Consider the following 8,777-nt stretch of genomic DNA (forward strand, 5'->3'; position numbering starts at 1 on the left):
TCCTGCTGCTTCATTTTTGTCTTTTATATCTCATGCAAATTTCTATGTAGCCAATCTTAGCTCAAAACCATACAGGGAAGGGAATTCATACATAAATAAGACACCTATGTAAGTATATGTATACCTTTATGTTGGTATAAATAAGGAAAAAGTCATGGAAAGATACACCCCAGATTTCATCAGGGAGATGGTAGTGGAGGGATATGGCCAGAAGCTAAATACAGTATGGTATATTTATGTAACACAATATGGTGCAGCTGTAATAAAGAATAAGATGTGTTTGTATGTACACATTTGAAAAGCTATCCTGATGGAAAAAAGCAAGTCAAGGAAAACTATCTAAAATATAATCTTATTTGTGTAAAAATAATCTACTATGTGTGGAGATATGGATATAGGCCACTATATCTGTACTAGCTGTGTGACCTTTGAGCAAGTTAATCTATCTACACCTTATTTTCTTCATTTGTAAAATGGACATAGTAATACTAATGATAGTATCTGGATTGTAGGTTATCGCGAAGATGAAATGAGACCCATAAAGTGCCTAGAATAGGGCTTAGCAAATAGCAAGTGCTGGATAATATTATTATTATTTTGGTCATTTCTATCATTATCAATACATCTCAATGGAAATCACTTTCCTCCTTCTCCTACCTTATCAACTCAATTCTATCCTGTCAAATCAAGGAGAAAAGGAGGAAGAGAAGGGGATCTGATTTAAACAGAGCTGCCCCAGAAGGTTGTCACTGGCCCATGGGTCAGTGAGTTGTAACCCTGCGTAGTCATTAAAAGGATGTCGATGGCGAAAAGACGCAAGGTCAAGCAATGCTTATCCAGAAAAAAGCCTGGGATTCAGACAGGCAGTTCTGGCTGTGTGAGTGTGTCTGTGTGTGCACGCATGGGTGTGTGTATGTGTTCTCATGTGTTAGCACACACATGCTTGTGTATAAGCTGGAAAGAACCAATAAAACAACTGAGGATAATTGCACATAAGGAAACATTTAAAAATTCCTGCAAAGGTGAGTCAGAGTGCTATATATTATATTTTCTGATCCACACAAGAGAGTTAAAAGACGGGACAGCCAGCATACTCATTTATGCACCCTGAGCCCTGCAATTTATTTCACTGTATTTGATGTTAGCAGGGAAGCATTTCTTTATTTAAAATTACTCAGAATACAGCACAAAGAACAATTCTGTAGGTATGAAATGTGTCTAAATTAAAAAAAACAAAAGAAAAAACAAAACCCTCTTCTGCATTTTTGACATATTGTGACCACAGTAAAGGAAAAATGAAGGTTCTTTTGTTTCTAGATGCCACTGGAGAAAATGAAACAATGGGGCATGAACACAGTTCTCAACCTTTTTTTCTATGGGGGCACCCGTGGCTGACTAACGTTCCCTAGCACAATGCTCTTCTAAATGCGATTCCCAGCACACTGGTCATTACTTCATCTCATTCACTGCCACCCAAGAGAGCATTTCAGGATACAAATGAGTGAGACTGACATTGAAAGAGGGTAACCTTGGAGACATTCTATTTTTTAATTAAAAATGTAATACATGAATATATTCTCATTGTAAAAGACTAAGCAATATGGAAATATATAGGATACACTCCTGTACCAGCTCTCCCACACCCAAACTCCTCTCCACAAAGAGAAGCTAATAAATTATTAACAATTTGGTGCATATCCTTTATATATTAAATTTGCATTTATATGTTCATATGTATGCATGTGTTTATCTGTATCTTTATATCTATATATCCACACATACTGGATTATTTTTCCACAAATGAGATTATACTTTAGCAATTTCTTTGATTTGTTTTTCACATAACATCATAACACTGGAATATCTTTATGTATGCGTACAGACCCATCTTGTTCTTTATAACAGCTGCATAGTATTGTGTTGCATAAATATCCAACATTTTATTTAACCTCTTTCCAATTGGTGGCCACTTGTGTTGTTTCTTTTTTATTATTAAAAACAATGTTGCACTGAATGTACATGCTCATCCTTGTGCATGTTTCTCTGTGTACAAATGTATTTATTAAGAACAAATATGTAGAAGTGGAATTGCTAGGTCAGAGAGTACCCATATTTTAGAATTTAATTAAGTGCAAAATATTCCAAAAATTTGTACAAATTTACACTCTCTCCACTGGCAGTATTTTTTCTGTCATTCAAAAAAGATTTGCACAGTGGCTACTTACTTACCTCCCTACTTACCTATCTATCTACCTTCCAGCTACCCACCCACCACCTATCTAACACATGGAGGAAAATGAAGCAGGTCAAAAGTTATTAGGAGTGAAAGGGACAGGGTGCATATTTAAGTTAGGTGGTACAGGTACCTTGCTAAAAAAGGTGATCTCTGAGAAAAGCATGAAGAAAAAACTGGAGCAAGCCACACATATATCTGAGGGAAAAGGATCAAGGTAGAGGGAACAGCAAGTAAAAGTAACTGAAGAGGACAGAAAGCTGGTGTGTACTAAGAAAAACGGGGAGGCCGTATGGCAGGAATGTAGTGAGAAAGGGGGAAAGTAGAAGAGAGAGGTAATGAAGGTACAAGAGTGTCCATCTCCCCAGCCTCTTTCTAACACCAAGGAACATTCATCTTTAAAGTGCTGGCCAATCTACTGGCAAATCTTACTCTTTTCAAATTGCATTCTGCCTGATTACTAATGAGATGGGGAATCTTTTCACATGTATGTTGGTCGTTTTTGTTCTTATTCTACATTTGTATTTTCATATTTTTTCTCACATTTGATTGGATTTTTTCTTATTGATTTTTATATATTCTGATTATTTATTAAGCCTTTTTCAATTATACATCTTGCAAATATGTTCTCCCAATTTGCCTCAATTTTTATGAAACCCAACCCGTACATTTTATTTATGAATTCTTGATATTATTTTTAGTTTAAGGAGACCCTCCCTATCATAAAATAAATATTTTCCTGTATTTTCTTCTGATGGTTTTATAAATTTGTTGTTCATTATGTTTAGCTCTTTAATCCATTTGGGATTTATATTTGTGAATGTCACAGTTAAGGTATAATCTATATATAATATATGCATATATATTATTTTTTCTCCCTTTTCTGATTTGAAATACAAAATTTTTTATATTAAAAGTTCATATATATTAATCTGTTTCTAGACTGCCTATTCAGTTCTGTTTTCTATTTATCTGTCAATACCACACTGTTTCAATTATTAAAGCTTTGTAGTGTATTTAGATACTTGATATGGATCACTTTTCTTCATTGTCTTTTGAAAAATATTCCTGGAGATTCTATTTCAGATGAATCTGAGAATTAGCTTAGCAAGGTCCATTTTATTGGGATTTAATTTAAATGTATAGATTAATTTGAGGAGAATTAACATTGGTAAATTATTGAGTGTTCTCATTTAGAGAATAGATCTTTCCATTTGTTTAGATTTCCTTTCATGATTTTCAGTACATTTTTACAGTTTTGTTCTACATAGATCTTGCATATTTCTTGTTAAGTTTATTCTTAGGCTTTTTTTCCTTTGTGTTTCTGGTTATGAAGGAGTGTATTACATTTTATTTTCTAATATCTTGATTTAACGTTATTAGATAAATTCAGAAAAGAAGAAAAACCCCAAATCCTGCAGTAAATAGAGGTATAAGGGTAGCTTTACACTGATTGTAGTCATTTAATAATTTATTGCTAGCAATAGAGCATCTGAATTGATTCCCTCATCAAAACAATCTCTGGGATATGACAAATCAAAGAGACTACCTTTAGCTTTTGCTTTGGGACATTTATTTACTCAGGGAGGAGGCAATTAGGCCAAGCCCTGAGGCTCATATATGTTCAATCACTCTGGAATCTGAGAACAAAGCAATGGGTCTTCTTCTTTCCATATTCACCCCTGCTGCTTTATTTTGACCTCCTTTTGTTTCAAGTCTTTGTTTTATACAACTAAAGTTTTAAAATTATGCACATAGAAAAGTACATAAAATAATATAACCTTAATTTAATAGCTGAGTCATTTAATATGACCCAAGTTTAATAGCTATTTGTTTGCCATATTTGGTTTAGGACTTTTTTGCTTTTCTTCTTATTAATTTTAAGGAAATAAAATATTACAAACACAGCTAAAGCACCAACCCTTTCCCTTCCCATTCACTCTGATGTTGGTGTGTTTCACCCTTAAGAACATTTAAAATATTTTTTATGATTTTAATGTGCAGCTATAAGTTATATTTATTATCTGGTATGTTTTTAACATTTACATAGTTGGTATCAAAACATGTGTAGCCTTTTATAACTTGATACTGTGGGCTTTTGAAATTCATCCTTGTTGACAAGGACAATTGCTCATGTTATTTTATTTATATCCATTGGTCAAATTTAGCTAATCCAGTCGCATGGCTACACCTAGTAGCTAGGGAAACTGAGAAGTGTGGTTTTTGTTCCAGGAAACCACAACCCTGGCTAAAAATCTGGGTTACATTACTAAGGAAGACGAGGGGAACTGGTAGTAGGGTACAGCTAGCCATCTCTGCCAAACATTTCAATTATAATGTTTTATAATGTTTATTACAGATTTCTGAAATATACCTTTATTGGATTAAGGTATTTGTTTTTATCTTTCTCAGCTTGCCAAAGGATTTTTAAAACTGCTTTTAATTAGGAATAGGTGTTAAACTGTTCTTTGGCATCTTTTAATATGATTATGTGATTTTCTACTTTAATTTGATAATTTAATGTATTAAATTAACAGGTTTCTAAATGTTAAACTATCCTTGCATTCCAGACATAAATTTTAATTATGTTATAAGATATAAGATTCAAAAACATGAATCTTATATCTGTTAGAAATATATTATTTTCTTTGAAAACAGTGTAGACTTTCGTCTATTTAGAATTTATACGTTCGTAGTTAAACTGGCTTATTCTGTTATTATGTAATGTTATTTGTATGGATTTATAATCAAGATTATGCTGACCATATAGTTAGTGGGGAAGCTCTCCATCTTTTTATATTCTGGAAAAAATTTTTTTAACCTAATAATTATCTGTTTAAATTTTAATATCGTTTACCCATAATACCATTTGATCTGAGTTTTTATTAAGGGATATATTTTGACTACTTTTAAAATTTCTTCTATGACCTTATTCTAACTTTTGTTGAGCTAATTTTTGTTATATATTTTTTTCTAGAAAAATCAACCTTTTAATTTAGATTTCAAATATGTTAGTATTAATTCAAACCTACCTTTCTTTCACACTTGAAAATTTTTTCTATGTCTATATTTATCTTACCTGTCTTCTGTGGTTTATTTTAGTCTCCTCTATTTTTTCTTGATCAGAATTGCCAGAGATTATACAATTACGTTGGACTTTTAAAGAACCAGGTAATGGTTTTATTAAGTAGTCCTTTGAGGCTTTTTGCTTACATTATTATTTTCTGCTTTTTAACTTTTTAATTTTCTCCATCCAAATTGTTTTTTTTCTTCTTCTAATTTATTGTATTGTGTGCTTAGGTCATTATTTCAGGCATTGTTTATTGGCTACCCATTCCTAACCCCCTTATCCTTTTTCTACTTCCAACTGTAGAGGCTAAAATAGCTAGATACCCAATTTCCCAGATAGTCTTGGAGCTATAGGTATGGCCATGTCCTCCAGATGTAAGAGGAAGCCTTCTACAGGCACATTGGGAAAGATTTTTTCCCACTGCGCACTAAAACGGAGACATGCACACCAACTCTTTCTTTCCAACTAGTAGAAGGAAAAAGAGAGCACAGAGAAGGCACACCTCGTTTCTTAAAAGCCCCACCCTAGAAGTAGTATGCATCATGCCCACTCACCATTGGAGAAAACTTTCATTTAATCATACTAACTACGAGGGAGGCTGGGAAATGTGACTAGCCACATCACTTGCTATAACTCTATTATGATGTAAGAAAAGAACAGATCTGGAAAATAGATTAGCCATTACTTGCAACCTTTCACACATACAATGACAGAGTAGTTAAGAATATCAGTTACTCATGAAAGTGCAAGCTTGGAAGTTGTTCTGTAATCCTTAAGGGACCTACATGAAAAAAAACTGAGCTTTGAAAATATTCATCTAAATATTGGATGGGGCTTCCCTGGTGGCGCAGTGGTTGAGGGTCCGCCTGCCGATGCAGGGGACACGGGTTCGTGCCCCGGTCCGGGAAGATCCCACATGCCGCGGAGGGCCTGGGCCCGTGAGCCATGGCCGCTGGGCCTGCGCGTCCGGAGCCCGTGCTCCGCAATGGGAGAGGCCACAACAGTGAGAGGCCCGCGTACAGCAAAAAAAAAAAAAAACAAAAAAAAAACAAAATAAATATTGGACGATGCCACCAGCATTCTTTTCTGACAAAAGTACCAAAACCTGGGCTACAACAATCAGACTCAAGTAACCATTGACAGTCTAAGCAGCCAACTTGAATAAAAAATGCTATCTATATTTCCGTAAGGGAGGATAATCACACATACACACTGGCATAAAACTCAGTGGCTTCTCAATTCACTGTGAAATCATATAACTCAAACCAAATAGCTGCAGGTGGCTTTAATTAGCAGTGTCATAAAAGCAATTAGCATTGGTTTGTACCAACTGTATCCACTAGAACTAGCACAGAGTTAATGACAAGTGTATGCACAAGTAGCAATACTGTTATGCTTTCAGAAATATTAAAATAATAGAAAAAGGGATACTACTTCTTTCCTAGTCAATTTGTTTAATTTTTAAAATATAATATCTTATCTTTTCTTGTAGTTTGCTCTTGTAAGTTTAAAATAAGTGAATAAATAAGTCTACAAATCACTTTACTTGGTTATCTTTCTTCTAGCATAGATATAAGTATCTTTTATAATCTTTTAATTTTATGTCAGGTTTATTAAAGCATAGCTTACATTCACTAAAATTCACCCTTTTAAGTTGTACAGTTCTATAAATTTATACAGTTGCATAGCTGCTACCAGAATCAAGGTATCAAATATTTCCACCACCCCTCCACCCCCCAAAAAGTTTTCTCATGCCCCTTGGTAATCCCCAAATACAACATTTTGGAAGTGAATCAAAATTCCACTTGATGTGTTTCACCTGGTAAGCCAGGTTTTTCATCTGGGAGAATGCCATGCAGACCTCAAATGTGAACAAGCCAACTAGCTTATTTTTTTCTTTCTCCCCTCTGAAATCCCACTTGTTTTTCCCAAGTGCCTCATTGGTTTAAATGATTTTAGAAGGGAATCACTGTTCATTTTTCTTTGCAAATATCCTTTAAAAAAAAACTGTCAACATCAACATGTCAACATCATTGTCTTATTTTCTACATCCATCAGGTGCTTTAACATATATTACAGAAACAAAAGAAGGTATATTCTTTGTTCCCAAGAGGTTTTCAGATTAAGAGAGAGAATAAGCATGGACATAGTTATAATAAATAGAATATGGTCTATGATAACCAGGAAGTGTTTTTCCCCCCTGTCTATTTTATTATGGTTAGCCTATGGGGAAAGGAAGGTGAGAGGAAGTGCATTAAGTGGAAGGACTGGCTGGATTCAGCAGAATGAAATAAATACAAGAAGATACAGAAGCATATGAAGAGGACAGAACAAGGATTTGGGTAGAGATGACATTATAGGAAAGATGATTGCCATGGTTTGTGCTAGCTGAAAGAAGCCTTGTATCAAGAAGCGCTTCATTTTGTAGATGAGGAGGAAACAGGCCCAGAGAGGGGCAGTGACACATTGAAGGTCAACCAGAGAAGTTGTAGCAGAGCTAGGACTAAAACTAGTTCTCCTAATTCTGTTCTGATGTTCACTTTACTGCCCTGCATGGCTTATCCTGTTGCTTTCAGGAAGCAACCTGTAATTTTCCACTTACTCACATTTGCTTTTGAGCCCTTACATCCTACTCCAGCTTTACAAAAGAAATACATTAGCCATCACCTGGGGACATACCCAATGCCTCGGAGGTGCTACCCTCACAGTCTTTCTCAGATAATCCATCTCCACCTTTCTTTCCAAAACCCTCTTGGCAGAATTCAGGCCCCCTTCTTTGCTGGAGGGTTTAATAATGATTCACTGTAGGGCTAGCTTGAAACCTTGACTCTCTTGATATCATTTATGTGGGGAAAAAAATGTTCCTAGTTCCAAATAATCAAACTAAACTTTCAACAAAAAGCCAAATACTTGGGGACTTTCTATAAATTTATCTGAATATGTAATTTTTTCTATTCTTTAGAGGAATGACATATTCTGCTCGAATCTGAAACTATGACCTAATTTATATAAATTCAGCTATTCTGTGTACAAACCTCCATAGGTTCTGGTGAAAACTAAACTCTTCCATTGCTAGAGCAGTTGTGCCCACAATTCTACTCCAAATTCAACATAATGGAACTAAGTGTCTCAACATCTGGAAAATGGGTAGAGTACATGAGAAAATAAAACTTACAGTGGAAAAGGCACTGGTGACAGTGTCTTCATGCTACAGTTCTTTGCTGAAATGTTTTTCAGGTGGCCCCTCTAAAAGAAAATGGGACACTTGGATACCAAGTTCAAGTCCACAAAGGAAATTCAAATTAGGTCTATATCAAATGCAGCACTTTCAAACATCATCTCTGGGTATTTTCATCAGAATATTCTATGTTCAAAAATATTTTTGAAATGTATGTGCACAACACTGTGCTGTGGGGAAGTACAAAAGAGACTAACAATAGAATGTAGCACATGGTATAGGGACATTTGGGATAC

Source organism: Lipotes vexillifer, unplaced genomic scaffold, assembly GCF_000442215.2.
Source record: "Lipotes vexillifer unplaced genomic scaffold, Lipotes_vexillifer_v1.1 scaffold70, whole genome shotgun sequence".
NCBI lineage: Eukaryota > Metazoa > Chordata > Mammalia > Artiodactyla > Lipotidae > Lipotes > Lipotes vexillifer.